General features: G+C 39.0%; 1 long non-coding RNA gene across 1 annotated transcript in view; it reads left to right on the forward strand.

Annotated features, from left to right (window-relative positions):
- The first annotated feature begins 1,371 nt into the window (after nt 1-1,371).
- The window catches only part of LOC117805905, a 43,703-nt gene continuing 25,670 nt past the window's right edge, over nt 1,372-19,404 (forward strand). The window contains exon 1 of the long non-coding RNA XR_004629556.1: nt 1,372-1,418. This is a non-coding gene — a long non-coding RNA (uncharacterized LOC117805905). The remainder of the gene's footprint in view (nt 1,419-19,404) is intronic.

Genomic DNA, 19,404 nt, shown 5'->3' on the forward strand with positions numbered 1-19,404 from the left:
CTAAATCATATCCTAATACACAAAAATATATTAGGCACAGTTAAAAGGAAACAACAAAGCAATAACTACTTATATTAATAGGACATGAATAGTGATAGTGCAGCTAATTACATTCATTATAAGTAAATAACCGTTGAAGCTTTGCACATACAGTTTACATAATGCACCTTCCCTACGGCAACCCTTCAGCCGTGGTAATCTCATTGGTGGATTAGTATCTCGTCCTCAGGTTCAATTGTTCAGTAACAAGGACAAACCGCATGATACCTACCTGCAATGGTATTTGTTCAGCACCAGGGGGCTCTCTCAGCCCACAACATATCCCCCAGCAGCCCTCATCACTCAACTATAACATTTCAGTTAAAGAGACAGAGATGGGAGGCAAATTAAATGCTGAATAATCTCATCATGTTTGTTATTCTGAGATTGTGAGACAGACACTTTTATCAGTGAATTCTTCAACGTTTCAGACAATAGAACAGATAAGATGTTCTGCCTCTGAAGCAGGATTTCACATGATAAGTCTCTTGTATATAAACCCTCCTCCTTGGGGGTATAAATACAAATATGTGCAGATTATAATCAAGGGATAAAACTGCATAACATATTCCTGATGTTAATATCGAGCTGTTACAATAAGAAGCCAGTATATTTCTAATGGCATGGTTATATTTGTTGGTCTTATTTTTCTTGCTCCTTATCTTTCAGTTGTCCCATAGAGTTAGAAATAAACACTTTGATTCATGTTCAGTAGTTTTCTCCAGGAAATTACATTGTTGCCTCAGAATATCAGAAAAATGCAGGAACATCTGCGTTTAGCTTTAAGGAAACAGAAAAACATTTTACTTATAATTTGAAATTTAGCCTTTGTGGTCCTGTTATTTTACTACTGTTTAAAAATCTGTATTTGTCTGGTTATGCTCTCACCCCTGAAATGTCACAATCAACAAATTGTAGTTAAGAATTTTGAGGCGACACCTGGGGTGGCTAGCCCGATGTCACGGTGAGCCCATGCCACCCCTCTGGAGTTGTAGAAACACAGAAGTCATGGTGTTGACGTTTCATTTCAGCTTAGACCAGGATCTTGACATTTATGTAACTAAATAGTTTTGGTGCCAATACAGACAAATTATAAATTTGTAGCTGTGTGTCTCAGTGATTGGTTAGGCTCCAAAGCTCATTAGCAGGGTTACAGTTAGGCCAAGGAAAAGTTCAGGGTTGAGGCTCACATTTTATTTCAACCCAAACCACATATTTTAGCACATACATGACAAAAAAACCCAACCAATAGATCAAATTGCAGAAATCATGTGACCCTTATATCCGCCTCTTTATCCTGCGGAAATGATGCGCTCCGTTTCCTCGTTTGAAAACAGGAGCGGGATCTGGCGGAGCGCGTGCGTTACGCACCTGAACAGGTAAGTGAACCAGACGCTGTTAAATGTATGTTTCAGATAAAGATAATATCATATTACTCTGTGAAACTAAGAGGAACAGAGGAATACTGGCGTTTGGTATGAGGTTAATTGAGACAATTGGTGTGTCTGTTTGTGCGTCGGTGTGTCCCTGCGTGTTCCATCTAGTTATGCCAACATTAGAATGCTATTTTTTCAATTAATTAGTCATTATTTCTAAATATTTCGATTGCACCTTGGATATCTGTAGCAGAATTTTGTGGTAAAGCATCAAATTTAAATTAATATAAGTCCAGACCCAAAATAAAGGGCTGACAGACAACCAACAACAGACAGTCTGTCATTGACTCCTGCCTACACCACCGTCATATCCTAGAAGGGGGAATCAATATTCTTTTGAAGTTTTATCCAAATTTTCTTTTGCCCTGTAGCTTTTCTGTTTCAAACACTGCTGGATTAAATAAATAAAAGGCTCCAGGGCAGAAATAATCTGCTTGTCCTCCTATGCCATCCATTCCTCCCACTGTATGTGAAGTTAGAACAGCTTATCCATGCGGGAAAACTGCATGGTCTAAATTTTTTTGTGTGGTAATATGATTAAATTCAGGCCCTCAAGATGAACTAATTAAGCGCACCCTACTTGAAGGGCCCCATCAGTTTGTGATGAGATTTAATGGCTGAGATTCTTCTCCTGCCATCAAATCTCAGTTTAGTTAGCTGAATCCAGTAGAGAAACTGCAAGGCCGGACTTTTAGATAGAAATTTATGTTCAACTCAAGACGAGTATACAACTTTCTCTGAGCAGAAACTTCAGTGGTACCAAACATCAATATTATAGATTCTACAGGAAGTGTTACAACCCTTAAGATCAATGTCATTGCTACTAGGTTTTATTTTTCATTTCATTAGGAGTATTAGCTCTGGTATGTCATTTTAGCATGATGAATGTTTTTGCACTCCTGCATCGGCTTCATTCCTCAACACACCGCAGGTTGCCTCTTGATTAAGACTAAAATACAGTTTGTGCTCACAGGTCTGAGCTCTGAACACTACAGCTTATTATAAGGCAAATCAGAAAACTGTATGGTAAATAACACATGTATTAGTCGGCCATGGCCATTGCTTTTCATTTCATTATAGTAGATATAGTTAAAATTCATAGTGACTGGGTATGGTCTTAAAAGCTTCACGACAAGAAATGCAGCCATGAATTTAACGTTAACCCTTTGTAGTTTAGAGTTTTCTGCGGTGAAGACTGCATTTCCCATGAGCACGATCACCTTCTGTGGTAAAGATGTGGCTCTTGCTAAAGCATGCATTTGTTGTGGAAGTAAATTAATGAGTACAGATCTTCTTTTTGGAGGATGCACAGTGATGATGAGGTACTTATACCCTGACAAAAACTTAACAGCTGATGTTTTAAAGTTAGTTTGCTTACAAAATGTGACCAGGTGCACTTGTTTAACGTTTTCCATCACAGCCCTGGTGCCGTGATGTGTGCTCCAGTCCAGATAAATGTCCAAGAAACATAAATATGCACACAGTTGGACTCTTTGGTCCTTAAAGAGCAGTGCAGCATTCACACACCTGCAACAATTAATCTTGTTCATAGCCATTTTGCTTGTTTACACCAAGCGGCAACCTCCGGTCTCAAAATATGAAGCCCATGCATAAGTGTTTCAAACTGCAATTCATTGAGCGTCCGCTTGAGGCTGGCTCCGGATGTACCAGAAACCACATATACACAAATTCAAAAAAGATGATCTTTACAGCAGAAATAAACATGTTTACAGCCTGGTTCAAAAAATGGCTTCTGTCAACGTAGCTAATTGCTGTATCGGCACACACTGTACGGGGTGATTTTTTTTTTTTCATCATTAATACAGTCTATGGTTTACCCTCAGTCTCACCCTGGTTGTAGAGTTTCTCCGTCTAATACAATACTTCAACAGAAAACGTATGTCTTTTTGCTAATCCTGCTCCAGTATCAGCCATGAGGACTAAATATCATGTGAAAAGAAACTTATCTAAAGAAAAAAACTCCTCCTCCCTAACTTTCCTCTCACAGCCAAACTTTACCAACAGACTTCTACACAGACACATCTTTCCTTCACTGTCACCATCACTACCAGCAGGGTCCAGACTCCATCGGGAGGATGACAAGACTTCAACTTCAAACTGATTGCTTCAATAGGAAGAATCACACTGAACTGAAGTCATTCAGAACATGTAACTGCATTTGTTATCTTTGATTACTGTGCAGAGAAATGGGGGAAGGAAACCGGAAACCGTGGTACAAATGTCAAGATTCATTTGTTGTTAAGATGTACAGTACAGGCTTTTAGCAGGACTGCAATTCTTCCTGAGTTCTTACACTTTGTCGCTGACAGAGAGAGGATGTTACACACACACACACACACACACACACACACACACACACACACACACACACACACACACACACACACACACACACACACACACACACACCTACACACACACACACACACACACACACACACACACACACACACACACACACACACTGCCTGTGCACCTGGTGTTTATAGAGATGAAAATAAATGCGTGGGCTCCTTCTCTCAGCTGAAGAAACACAGATGTACCTTCTGTCGCTGAGGCTGGTGTAGAAAAAAGTTTACAATGTAATTACTATCACATCTACTTCCAATATAAAATGTGGAATGAGGCACGTTAATCACTGGAGGTAAATGAGGAGTTAAATGATGTATTAATGTTGTTCATTATTTTGGTTTATTTCTCTCCTAATGAGATGGAGCTAAAGTGATATTTGCTGAATGAGTTCCCCTCATAATTGCCTGTTCCACATTGTTATTCCATGTTTGCACAGCCTGTTAGGAGGTGAAATCAACATTTACCTTGCTCTCCAGCTCTTCAGTGGATTTCAGAGATCCAACCATCGCATTTGTTGTCTGACTTGTTCACATCAGTTCACAGAGGACAGCACCCACGCTGGCCAAACAAACAGGAGTTGTGCTGAAGGTAAAAGACACCCACGGAAAAACAAACACATAAGGACACTATTAACTCTGATCCTCGTTGAACTAAAGACATATCTTTCATTTACATAGTTTCAGGTGATTAAGTACCTGTTGGCCACCATGCAGTAAATGTCTTAATTGATGTTTGCTTTTAATTGCTGATTTACTCTAAATGTCCCTTTTTAACTGGATAAAGCTTGGTTAGTGCTTTCAAAAAATCCTTCCAGATGAATGTCACAGATAACTCAGTGTTTTCTTATCTGCTATTTATATATTGGTGGGTGCAATTTGGTTATACATATACTTTAGTTTGGCTTTTTTAAAGTGGGATTGTATGAGGTGCTGTAAAAATCGAAGTATGAGATGCACTACCTGAAAAGTGAGCAGCATCCTTTTCAATTTAGCTCTGCAAAGTTTGCAGAGGGCTAGACTAGCTGGAGACTCTACTTTTTAGTTGGTCAAATTGCCAGGCATTGGACTGATGTAGGGATAGCGACAAGCTTTGTGCTGCTGCTATGGAGCTCTCTGTAGAACAACGGAGTTGCTGTTTTTGTGTCTGAGTAGCTGAGGGGAAGGGTCAGATCATTTTGTGTGCTCATGCTCTATAAAACAGCTCAGAGTACCCAGAGTATGGCTACATCAAAGGGACAAATTAAAGTTTCCAGACCATTTACCAATATTATTCAACTAAAACTTTATCTTTTACAGATTGCTCTTTTAATTTTTAATATGCTTGTAATGTAGCATTCAGTGGTGTAAATCCAATCTGCACTCATGCTCCAATGACTCCTCCATGATGGGACCAGCTGTTGTTGCAGCAGATCACTGACACAATAACAAACCAAAGTGTCACTATCTAAAACTCTCTCCATCTTGCTGAACTGGCTACATTACACAAAATCAGAGACCCGAGCAAATACATAAGTCCACAGTGACTCTTTTTATCCTATTTGCACAGCCTGACTCTTCTGACTGGCCTACGGCCACTCAACTCTGTGGTCCAGGGGGGCCGAGTGGAAAAACATGACCCACCAGCTGCTGTGGATGACTCTTATCAGGCCCAGAGCGAGCCCAGTGCTGCTCTGAACATGGCAGCTCCCAGATAGTACTATCTGATATCTGTCTGAGTCAAATGGCTCTAACCTTAAAGTGAGCTCCAGCTGGGCTGCACAGAGGCAGATGTAGAAAATATGGTCTAATGAGGGGTGTGTGCATGACAAGCATTGAGAGCCTGTTGAAACATCTCATCTGCTTCTCTGCATCACTGGTTTGGATCAGATAAAAGCATTTTGACCTCAGATCACTGCTTCTAATGATACTTTGCACAAAATAATTTTGCACATCAAATTGACACCCACTAATAACATATGAATCAGCTGACATACAGCTCTATATATTAAACACATCGTTGCATATTGGGAGTCTACTTTATTTAATGTGTGTACAAGGTCTCAGGGCGTAGAAATACAAGGAGATTGTTAAAAAAATATATAATTTCCATTGTTAATAAGTCAATACACCAAGATCTCCCAACCTGACTATTTAAAGGAACAGTGTTTAAGGTTTAGTGACATCTAGCGGTGAAATTACAGATTACAACCAACTCGCAACCAAACAAGTTAGAGACAACTTCCAAAAGCTGCAAGGGGCCATCCTGTCCAGTGTGCAAAAGTTTAGTATACTACATTATTCCTATAACAAAACTGTAATATTGATAGTGTAAGGATAATAGAGAGAATATGCAGGAATGCAAAATGTTGAAACATTTTTGAAATCTTAAAAGTGAAGGAAAACAGAAGCCTTAAGAGTCTTTATACATCTTATTACACTAATAGGCTATATGCAGATATATTCACAAGAGGAATCTCCATCCTCTGTGCATATAGCTCGGTCTTTCATCTACTGTAGATCAGCTGCTTCATGCTCTGTTATCTGCTGCCCTAAGGCCCTCACACTCTTTCATCTCTTAACAATGCTGCTAACACTGAGCCCCATGATGCTAATTTTTGCTGATTGCTTGCTTGGGAACATTCACACTGCTTACCCCATGTGTTGATATTTATGTAAATGACTTGATTATTAGATTGTTTTCCAGCAAGCTCAGGCTTCTGAGACAGGCAGACGAGAGCAGAAGATGAAAGGTGTAAGGGACTGTATGAGAATTCTGGATGGTAGAGACAAAAAAAAAAGTGTTTTCTTTTTTAGTGTCAATTTATTTGGAGCTGAATTCTTCTCTGTCAAGTTAATTTGCTGTTACAAACAATATGTTGAGTTTGGGAGAAGCTGAATACAGATGAATCTTTCAGGACATGAGTGAGAACTTGCTCTCTTAAATTCTTTCTGCAATGTTTCATTTATATTTGGTCGCTATTAAAATTCAAGCTCACTCATTTATTTAATTTCTCTTCATTAAAAAACAGAGTGGCTCAAATTTTCTGAATTTTGTATCGTTCTCCATCAATTTAAAAACTATAAGTCATAAGACATTTTGTAAGTTTCATCGCCTTTTTTAATAAGGTATAAGAATAAATATTGTAATAAGTAAAAGTTGTGTTTCTAGCAGAACACATCTAGTCAACTTTTTCTCACTGATTAAAAATTGCAACATCTCAGAGATGATCTGAGGTGTTTCATTTTATTTTTCTATTGTGCAAGAAACGTGCTTTACAAGAAAAGGGTGACCAAGTGATAGTAGACAGAATAACAAGTAAAAAAGGCATAAATATGGACAACATAGGAGAAAAAACAAACAAACAAACAAACAAAGGAGTGATAATAATAATAATACTACTAGTAATAATAAAACAAGGCAAAAACAAAACAGCAACAAACAAGGCAAAAACAAAACAGCAACAAACAGACAAACAAAAGAAGAAAACAATTGATGTTTATAAAAAAGAAATAGAGCAGAAATTACCTAAAAAATAAGCAATGAAAGAGGGGAAATAAATAAAAAAATAAATATGTTAAGTAATGATAATGACACAGATAAGACTGAATGACAGTTTCTTAATTATTGATTTCAAGGGGTTAATATTACATACTAAAAAAAATAAAAATAAAATAAATAGATAATAATAATACAAATATAAACATGTATAAGTAAATAAACAAAAAGTGTGTCTTGTGTGTGAAGGTTGGAGGTCTGAAGGTTAGTGAGTTATCTGAGGTGACGTTAGTGAAAACATTTGTGGACACAGAGGAGCATAAATCTGCAGGTTTTGTCTTTTATCTGAAGTCTTTTTTTTCCCCTCACCTACTTTTTGCTCTACTTATTTTTTTTAATGTATGAACTCTAACACTACAGGGGATGTTTATAAGACAACATGATTTTTCTTTTTTTTTGAGGGATGCCAAATGTTTATTTTGAAAAGCACATATCAGACATGTTTGTACATGAAAAAGATGATTTTAATATTTAGACCAACAAATTAGTGTGATGAATAAACATGTTGTCTCTCATTTGCAGTTCAGTGATCAGTTCACATCTAAGGTTTCAATACTTGTATTGTAATACTCAAAGCTGGAACATTAGTAGCACTAAATTGCATAAATCTCTGCAAATGCTGCTCATGTCAATTTCATGAGAGCCATGGTAACATGACATTATGGGATGTGCATGCTGCGCTTTAATATAAACTATATGTTGCAGCTGGAGAGAGCAAGACTGTGCATGAGCAGCACTTGGGAAACTAGAAACACACACACACACACACACACACACACACACACACACACACACACACACACACACACACACACTGCTGACTTGATTTTTATTACAGTTGTGCAAAATTGCTGCAAATAAATAAAATCGGAGCCGTGAAAGCTTCTTTATAGCTTATTGATTATGTGACTTGGTTCTTTAATACACAATGCAGAGTCATACAGGTCTGTTGGTACAGTATTCCCTACAAAGGTCTGCTATGTACTGAGCCACAGTTGAATTTTCACAGCTCATTTGCATATAGATAGCACAATCACAGATCTTCAATAATATAAGAGCATGCATTTTTAGATTGCTTTAGTGTCAAAGGGATGATTGGATGAAAAGTGATGATTCACAGGAACAAGTTCAATCAGTTGCCTGTTAGATAATAAGCAATAATGAAAATAAATACCAGAGAGGGGAAAGGGAAGGGCAAATGAGTCGGGGATATTGATATTCAGATCAGAGGGAACAAGGAATCTGCGTGCATTGAACAGATCTGTGAGCTTAAAGATGCCCTAACATCTTAAAAGACAAATTGTGTGTTTGTATGTGTAGTACTTTTAGTTCAGGACATGTGCATACATCTCTGGGCTTTGTACTCTCTCACTGCATGAAGGCTGCACAGTGCAAAGCGCTTGCATGCTTTGCATCCTAATAATAACATTAGCATTCAAGGTCTGTAAACTCTGCTGGACTAAAAATACAGGCAAACTGAGACCTTGGTTTGATTAAATAAGTCCATTCAAAAAAGCATTTACTTGCATGCATCTTTCTTAAGATTATGTCTCTGTTTTTTTTTAATTCATTTTCTGTGTACGATGAATAAAATGACCTAACTTTGGAATTTGGGCAGAGCTTCATAATCTAAAAAGGGGCATCACCTTGCAGAAAAATACATGTAACATTTTCTCTGTACACCGGGTGGCAGTGTTAACAAAGGTATTCTGAACATGGTTTTAATGCTTCTGTGCTGTTAGAAATAATTTCCAGGAATTCAGTTTTTCTGCTCACTCCTGTTTTGCCCTAATTAGAGACTCATATTAACCTCTCCTTTTTGAAAAGACTGCAAAAGCAAACCCAAGGTGTAAGTTTTGCAGGTGTAAACACAAAATGTAAAACACAATGTTGTTTTTTTTGACACCTGCACTTAACTGTCTACCACATTTTTTTAAAGATAGAGAAGTGCAAGATAGTCTGCAGGTGGTAAATGAAAGAAAATTGCACTTACAGAATCATTACACCTTTACTCAAGAGCACAAATTGACTTCTTGTCAGAGATGGGCCGCATACGCAGCTGCGAGCGAAGGTGACGTTCTCGTGCCGCCGTACTGCCGGGGCTGTTGTGAAAGGTCAGGCAAGCAGCTGTGACATTGTTCCACTCACTAAATGTCACAATGTCCCCGGGGTCAGCGTGACTGACAGGAGACCTTATCTGGTGGGATAACACCACTACTGGTGGAGGACCATGCAATGGTCGCTGGTGGTAGAGGGGGAGATAACAGGTGTTGGAGTGGGAAAGACTTCATCGTGCTCTCCCACGAAAGCAGTCTCCTAATTGGGTTTGCTAGCATGTCGTTTTTTTTCCCAGAATCCAACTGACTTCTCTTGTGATAAGAGCATGAAGTTCATATCATTAAGGGTTCTTTTTTTGCTGACAGGGTTTTAAAGGGGTATATTATGAAACACCCACTTTACTAGTATTTTTGCGCACATTCCTTCGTATCTGGAGGGGGTCATCCCTATGTTCCCACAGCCCAATGATCCGACATTTCTAGGACATTTTAAAAATTAGGTCTTGTGTTTCTACTTTTCCCTTCAATTTAAGCCCTATCCTCCCACAAGATTTTTTGGAAGCACTTTATAGTAAATTAATTAATGATTGAATAATTGTATTTTGATCAGCAGCAGCAGAAATCGTCACAATCACAGTCATTACAAGAAAAAATAGAATAGGCTGAACGGAAAGGGTATTGGCTGAAGCAGAGCTTATAGATGCCGAGACTTAGTGAACATAGGGCTGTGAGAACGTCTAGGAGTACCTACTTACCCACGAAATGTGAAATGAAACAACCAAGTATTTTGTTCATAGTCTGCTTGTGTCTGAAAACACAAACCGTGGGACCGTTCAGAATCACAGGGAAGTCACAAGGCTTTGGAGAGCAAAAGCAGGCAGCCTACATGGTATCCTGGCTCTCATTGGGATTATCTGTCAAAAATGTATTTATCTCTATGAAAAGATATCGGCATAAAGACTTTCAACTTGGTGTTTTCTATCAGTCCCTTGGTCACAATGATTGGTTGGGTACCACTGATGAGTCTGTTACGTCTAAAGGTCAAGTCACAGGCTCTGTGATCACCTAATCTGACACATTGACCATCGTAACAGACAAAATGATTGTGGAGTCTGACTTTGGCGTAAGTGATGAGACCATAGATAAATAATGGACATAGTATCCGTGATGTCACCCATCTGTTTCTGAAGCGCTGTTTTGACGCCAATCGTCGGCAGACATATTGGAAATGTGGAACTCAACATAACTTAGTGTGATGTAAAGAGGCGGGGTTTGAGCCTCCTAGCAAACAGCTACAGTGTTCCTGCCTTTCAGTCAAGTCATTCATGTCCTTATTTTGGCAAAACTCGTAATCTCAATATCTTGTTAACCGTTGCGTTAGACAAAAATTCACCCCCTGTACAGTGTGTGTTGAACAGGAAATGAGCTATCCTGACTACACTCGTTTTTTTACCAGGCTGTAAACATGTTCATTTCTGCTGTAAAGATCGGCTTTTTTTGAATTGGTGTGCATGTGGTTTCCAGTACTTCCGGAGCCAGCCTCAAGCGGATCCTCGATGAACTGCAGTTTTTAACACTTCCGCAGAGGCCTCCTATTTTTAGACTGGAGGTTGCCGCTTGAATGAGACAGAACAAAGAGATTCTGACTGTACCCTCAAACAACTAGAGCACACTATCTTAAATATTCAGATTGCTAAAAGCAGAACTGCCTGATACAGAAACGTTGCCTAAAGGGACTGGTTTGTTTGACTGATCATATAATAAACTGTGCTTTACTTGTCTAAAGCATATGTATGCTAGGGACTGCTAGAATGAGGTTAGAGAAACAAAGGATCCAAACCACCCACATGATGACCTTTCCCCTAGCACTGAGAGAACACGCTCACACCCTCATACTATTATCACTATTCCATTTGTAATGCTAATTACTAATAAATATTTAACCCTTTTTTGATGCATACATTAGAAGATTACATTTTACTCTCATCTTATATTATATATGATTGCACATGACCATGACCCTGCATGACTATTGGTTGATTGCTCTTGTTGACTGAAAGAAAACAGTTTCTTATCTCCTCCATAAACAGTATTTTTCTGAAATATCAACCTTTTCTCGATTGTTGTAAACATTAAGACTGTCTTGTCTTTCATTGCTGCCAAAACCTCTGGAATACAAGTCTGAATGCTGAGTTTTAATTTACTTTGTTCAAAGAATTTCCGTTCCTTTTCAGGATAGAAGCCCAAGGAAACTATGATTCCTTGAAGGTTTTTATGAGATTTGCAGTGAAGTACAAAAAGCTGTTGTAGTCTTTAACTCAAGATGAACAGCAAACGTAATCGCTTTCAAGTACTTGATTGAACCCAGTAATACAAAGCTGCACAGTGAGTCAGTATGTCTTTCACCTCCTCCTTCAGTTTGTCTCCTCAGCCTTGCAGAAGCTGTTGACGCTTTGTGCTTCCTCTGTTTCCTCTCACTTGTAGTGTCACTGTTGTAACGATGTTCCTGTCTTCCTCTGCACTGTCTCACTTCACTTGGTAGTTTAGATTTGAATAATTTCTGAATCACTACGGGATACCTGATGCATAAGTGAAAAATGAATATAAAACAGGTAACTGAAGATAAAAGACATGATGCTCTGGTCCTGACAGTTTTCATTGCAAATCTATCAAAATGGCTAATATGGTATTTGCAGCCATGCAGTTTCATGATGCCTTTTCAGAAACCAATGGGTGACATCTCTGAGACTGTGCCCATGTTCTATTCCGTTTATGGCTGCAAGCTGGGAGATCAGCAGAGAGGTCATGTGAGGGTAGAGGGAGAAAAGGGGTCAGTGCAGTAATTACAGGGCAGATGGCAGTAAGAAGAGCAAGAAGAAAATGGCTGAGGGCTTTTGGTAGACAAGTTTAGTATGAAGTCACGTAGATACAGACCATGACATGACATTGACTGCGTGGTATAAAAGATCTAATGTTTAGATCTTCTTCAATAAACCTGTCATCAGTTTGAAGCAGTAATTGAAGCTCTGGCTGTATGGCTCCTCTGAACCCCATGGGCATTCAATTAATATAAAGCTGTCGGTTGGTACACAGCGTTTTCTTGTCATGTGTCCCATCTGTGTGATATTAATGAGGATGGGCTCATGAGGTTTTCGGTTCATTTGATTGTACCCTGTCAATCTGGATGATAGAGAATGTATGTAAGGCTAAACACTGTATGTACAATCAATCCTTCTCACTTTAGCATATGGAAATAACAGGTTTTATGATCACAACAATGTTTTTTACTCTTGGGAGCAGTGGAACATGATATGAAACATCAATAGCAAACTGTTTTTACATATCTTGCAGAGTAAAATTAAATTGGATGCATTATACTGGACAATTTGACTTTCCTTCTTCTTCCATAATCTTCAAAATACCCCAAACAGAAATATTTTGCTATTTAGCCACCGAAAATAACACCATTCACCAGAGAGTCATTAATGTCTGCTGTGGTGCTGGGAAGTGATATCTTTTTTTCTTGTATCTTGGTACACAGACACAAAATTGGAAGTTGTTGGGAGCTAACAGGAACTGCTTGTTTTGGGGGGAACATTTTGGGTTGCATGTTCTAATGTAGACACCAAGCGGCAAAATCCAGTCTTAAAATATGAAGCCCATGTGGAAGTGTTATAAACTGCAGTTCATCAAGCATTTGCTTGAGGCTGGCTGCAGAAACACCGGAGACCACATACACATCCATTAATAAAAGATGATCTTTGCAGTATTAATAAACATGTTTACAGCCTGGTACAAAAAACAAGTGTAGTCTGGATAGCTAATTTCTCTATCGGCACACACTTTACGGAGGGTGAATTTTTTTCATAATGCAGCAATTTCAAAGATATTAAGATTACAAGTTTTCCATTACAAGAGGCACAGCTGACTTGATTGACAGGCGGGAACAATGTAGCTGTTGGCTAGGAGGCTCAAAGCTTGCCTCTTTACCGTGACAGAAGTTAGGTTGACTTCAGCACAGCCGATGATTGGCTTCAAAACAGGGCTCAGGAACATATGGGTGACTTCACGGATACTACGTACATTATTATACAGTCTATGATAGACACTAGGTTGTTAACCAGCAGCCTTTTCAGAGTCAAGCATTTCCAAAGCAAGATTATCTCTGTATTTCTCTGCATCATGTACAGAAGATACTGTATCTTCTAGCTGAAGATCTTGATGTGCCATTGGTTGTACAAAAGTTTGTTCAGAGTGATTGAGTAATGTATTACAAACATAGGACCATCATCCAGAGGCTAGCGTTTAAATTTCTGCTAAAACAAGAGTCAGACGTCAAATAAGGAACTTTAGGTGATGCACATATGCTCATAAGTTGTTTTTATCACAAGGCTGTGTTGTGTGATTCTGGTTGGTTATTTCATAACACCAATCATAGTGACAGCCTGCTTTTTCTCTCTCTCTCTCTCTATATATATATATATATAGATGAGTTGAGACCTGGCATGCAGCTCTGATAACAGGCGCTAGCGGACAAACTGTTATCATCTCAATGCACAGAAACAAGACCCGTATATGATTTGTGATGTTTGTGTGTTTATGGTGGAAAAAACGAGTAAAGACAAAGAAGTCTGCAAAATTTAAGATGGCACATGAAGAAAACATGTGACAGAACACAGGATTCGGTGGCGTTCAAGGACTGATAGACGGAAAAGTAAATGTCACAGACCCTGACGGTGGCAAACACAAGCTGGCACTGATTCATGCAGTCCTGTTCACCATGATTTACTTCACCACCAGAGGAAATGTTCTGTTTAATGTGAGTAATAGCAACTCAGTTAGCTCATTTTAAGAATGCTACAGAGTTGACTGAAATTATGGATGCAGTGTTAAACAGAAGAAATACAATTTTCTCATCAATTAAATCATTTTGAAATTAGTACTTTGTATAAATATTCTGATTGCTTATGTACATAGTTATAAGCCAAACAGTGTACAGTGAGTGGGTGAGTAAAGCTTGGTTAAGGAGGTGAGGGGAGCATGAGCAGGAGGGGTCCTCTGCTCACTCATTCAGGGTTTCCAGTTAAGGATAATATTAAGTGAATAGGTGGTTATTACAATCCACACAGAGTGGGCATGACCGTGACCCAATGTGGAGGGGTCTTGTTCCACCCAAGCGTCAACCTCAGGCCTTAAAATATGAACCCCATGTGGAAGTGTTATAAACTGCAGTTAATCAAGGATCCGCTTGAGGCTGGCTGCAGATACACCGGAAACCACATACACACCCATTAAAAAAAGATGTTCTTTGTAGTATTAAAGGTCTTTACAGTCTGGGACAAAAAATTAGTGTAGTCTGGATAGCTCATTTCTCTGTTGGCACACACTGAACAGGGGGTGAATTTTTTTCTAACGCAGAAATTTCAAAGATATTTAGATTACGAGTTTTCCATTACCAGAGGCACAGCTGACTTGATTGACAGGCAGGTACTCTGTAGCTGTTGGCTAGGAGACTCAAACCCCGCCTCTTTATGTCACACTCGCTCAACAGCAGTTATGTTGAGTTCAACATTTCCAATATGGCTGCAGCCGAAGATTGGCCTCAAAACAGCACTTCAGAAACAGATGGGTGACGTCACGGAGATTACGTCCATTATTTATAGCCTACAGTTTATGAAAGAACCACCTGGTTACCAAACATTATCCCATCTAGTGTTGATACTTAACTTTAACATCAAGCCTGTAATGAAGTTTTGTGCAGAGAGTGTGGGACAAAACAACTGGTGCAGTCAATTATGACCAGGATACAGACTGATCTAGACTAAAAGAACTGAGCACATTTACCTGACACTTCTGACTCACTCACTCACTTTCTTGTTTGCATTCAGATCTTAATGTTATATAATTGCTCATACCATTATTATTGACCACTTTGCCTCTGTCTCCGGGTCAGTGATTATATTTATCCCTGACAAGTTTAAATTGCTTTGCAGAAACTTTTAATTAGAATTGACTTACTGTACCTCGTAGCACCAGGGCCTCCATACTGCACCTTAACCACTCTCCATGGAAATCGTTTTTCATCTCCCTTTATTTTTCATCAATTCTTTTTGCAACACTGGCATTTCTCCTGAGTGTTATACTTACTTGGAAATTGGCCATTTCTGGGTGCTTCATATGCAACGAGAGGTTGAAGCAGTCAATACCTGTGGGATGTACAGTATAAAGTAAAGGATGTTTCAAACACATATTAGCAGATGGGCATGGATGAAAAAGAAGTTATCATTTACAGGCTTAACATTCCCCTGTTGGCCACTTAGTGGGATTTTCACTCAGCCTTATGTGGTATTATTGAGATGGAAGAAGTCAAATAATATTGATCAGGACAAAAAAATTTCAATCATCAGATTAGTCATAATCCTGCACTATAGGCTACTTAATCTATACCTTATGGTGTTAAATTAATAAATTCTTGATATTCATATGAAAGAACAGCAGTGTATTACATATTAGAGCATGAATGTTAAAGGTAAATATACTGTAGTACATTGTGGAGAACAAGGCAGATACCGTTCTGCTTGTTAGAGCTGGACTGAAAAAGGGTTTCAATCCAAAAGCAAAACTCTGAAACCAGGGAGGTGCTAAAAAGTGCTGAAGTTGGCACAAGTCAAACCCAAGCAGGCAGGGAGATGAGACAAACTTTATGAGGATCAGACCAGTCAGCATGTTTCGTAATGTAGACAGGTAAACACAGGCAAGTGCATCGAGCGTTTGGATGGTGAAGCAGAGGGAGGGGTCCTCTTAAAGGAATAAACACATTCATACACAGTAGGGAAGAGTTGAGAAAAACCTTAATTTTATAGTATTAGTTACAGAATCCTACTAACTAATATCAATTATTCAGCTTTTATTAAATAAAATCTCACTTTATATTATTTCCTTACTAACACAAATATGATACAGTTGTTGGTGCTTGCTCATCAAGTTCTGGGAGGCCTGACATGCCTGTCACTGGCATGTATAGGCGCATCACACAGGTGCAAGAATATTGAGAAAAAGTTCCTTATTTACAGTCAGTTACTTGAGAAAGTGAACACTTAATATATTCTAGACCCATTATAGGGCAACTAAAAATGTTCAAGTGACTTTTGGTTTCAAGTTTGAAAATTATGGCTTACAGCTCAAAAATATAAAAATACAGATATCAAAATATTAGAGGATTTCATTTTGAGCAAAGGACTTTTCAAACAGAATAAAAACTGTTTCTCTCAGAAGACTGCTGACTTGATACTTATTCAGGAGATAATCATCAAAATCCTCCATAAAGAAGGTGAACCACAGAAGGTCACAGCTGAAAAGGCCTACTGTTCACAGAGTGTTGTTTCAAAGCATATTAATGTAAAGTTGGTCAGAAAGGTTCACAGGCAGAACGAATGCTGAGGCTGGTGTCAGAGCATCAAGAGCCAAGACACAGACATATCTTCAGGGAAAGGATTACAACTCACATTACTAACATCAAGCCACTCATGACACAGTGACATCAGAATTGTCTTACCTGGGCTAAGGAGAAAAAGCACTATGATGATTTGGGGTGCCATGTCATCTGTCGGTGTTGGTCTCCCCACTTCCAACCTCTTAAAGCCAAACACTAAGGCCACAGCACACATTGCAAACACTATTGTGCAGGACTTCACTCACCCACTCAACTGCCACTTCACTGTTATGCCCTCTGGGCGGACATACAGAGTACCAACATGAGAGAGGGCCTGTTTTAGAAAAAGCCTGACTCCATACGCCATGGCAACTCTAAATATGAACCTCTGAGGGTACTTTGTGCACTTTGTGTGTGATGTGTTCTTTTTGCTGTGTGTGTTGTGTGATGACATATTGTTTTTGTAAGCCTCTGTAACACTTTTCCTTGAAAATATTGCCAGGAATGTATCCGATTGCTATTGAACAATGTCAGCACACTACTTAGACAATCTTGATGATAGTCAGGGATCTTCAAGCTCTTGCGTCTTGTCTGTTGTGGCTGCCATGATGGGCTAAGCATACTGGGTGTGGTGTGCTCCTGTCCATCAGTCAATTGGGATCTCGGATTTGAAGGGGTTTTTGTTCCAGGATTGATCTGCACTGTACATAAAGTCATGTACTAAAGCGGTTTTGTATGGATAAGTGTTCCTATAAACCTCTTTGTAGTTGAGGAATACCACAAGGTTCAATACTAGGTCTTTCTCCAATTTAAATTCCAGAAATTGAATTGTTTATTTTCTTTCGTATTATGTGTTATGAGCTTTTGCAGTGCTTATCCTCTTTACTTAGAAAGTTGGTTTGCAAAAAAAATGTAGTTCATTCATATGACCCTAACCCTAACCTAGAAACATGGATAGTCCTCAGAACTAACCAAAAGTGACTCCATGGCACCATTTATTGCCAGCCACACAAAAAGTGTTTGTTCTGAATCCACAAAGAATGAATCCTGGCTTTAAGATAGCACCTTGATGTTTCAGTTCACATCACTAGATCTGAGTCCACCGTTTTTGATTCACAGAATAACCTTTCCCTTTTGCTCAAACTTCGAGTAGGACTTTCTTATGATCTTTCATATACTGAATTAGAGACGATCTAAAACACAACTGTGAAAGTTATGAACTTTGCGTGTATAAACCAGCGTGTCCTTGCCTTGGAACAGCAGTCACACAAACAAGAATAACAAAGGATGGCGTAGCCTTCCCCAGGGCATCACTCTGTACAACACACACATAAACAAACTGTACATTTAGAAGCTCCGTTTGACTTCGAGCTCTGACTTAGATGTGTTTTGTAAATAATTTGACACCCACTGATCTGCAGTTTTGTCAACCGCATGCCTGGAAGATATGACTGCTGCTGTTTGTTTATTGTCCGTGGAGATATTTATTTTATTGGTGCAGCTGACTCTGAGAAAAGTGGTGACTCGCGGACAAAAGTATTCCTGAAATCCACCATGAAGAGACAAATTAATTCAAAAGTGAACCTTTGGAGATTTCAGCTCTAAGTGAAAGTACACAAAAACAAATGTGATTAAGTTTAACTTCATTTCCATAATTAACATCAAGTTTTAAGCATGGTGCATCATGGGAAAACCAGGATGGATATTCAGGAGCATCGTTATTTCTAAATGCAGGTGGATGAACATTTTTTGATATGCTCATTTTTGTGCCATGCTCTTATCTGTTGATTAAAAAATCAAACCGCTTCACAGCTGCTCTGGCTTCAGCTGTATGCCTCTCATGTTGGTCTTCAGGTGGATCAGCAGCATTTCACACAGAGGACAGCAGAAAGCCCAGTCTGAGATGTCAGATAATCCCACAACAGAGACGGACTGTATTAGTTACAGATAACATGCTTCATTTCTCTGTTTGGCACAGCCCGCCAATGGCTGAGGAAAGGACTGGCAAGCTTGGATGGCAGGTCAGCAGCTGCCAAAATGACTCCCCATGTGACCTCTCTATGTGAGACCGGCAACTGCTGCCAAGCCCAGAGGAAGGGTTCTTAAGAAGATGAGAGGAGGCAGCAATAGAGCTCTCTGGAGGTATTGACAAATAACAGACTTTCAAATATTTTCTGGATACAAAGGACCCTTAGTGAGAGTTTGAATTCATCAATATTACTGGAGAAAAGCAAACATTTCTGACTCTCCAGCCATGCCTTGAATTATTACTGTTGTCAGAAGGAGGAATTCACAAGATGTTATGATAGAGCTACCACAGAGGGGGTGAGACAGGTGGATGGATGGGCCAATGAAACAAGTAATCTCTCTGTAATCCAAACAAAGTTTTGATTTCCCTCAGCATAACAAAGTCAGATTTTTCACATATTTCATTTTTCACCATGTTCAAAAAGGGCAGTCATTTTGTTCTATAATACCAAGAGTGTTACACTTTCTGTCTGCTGTGCTGTCTAACAAATACATATCACTTCAC

The sequence above is a fragment of the Notolabrus celidotus genome, chromosome 22, assembly GCF_009762535.1.
Source record: "Notolabrus celidotus isolate fNotCel1 chromosome 22, fNotCel1.pri, whole genome shotgun sequence".
NCBI lineage: Eukaryota > Metazoa > Chordata > Actinopteri > Labriformes > Labridae > Notolabrus > Notolabrus celidotus.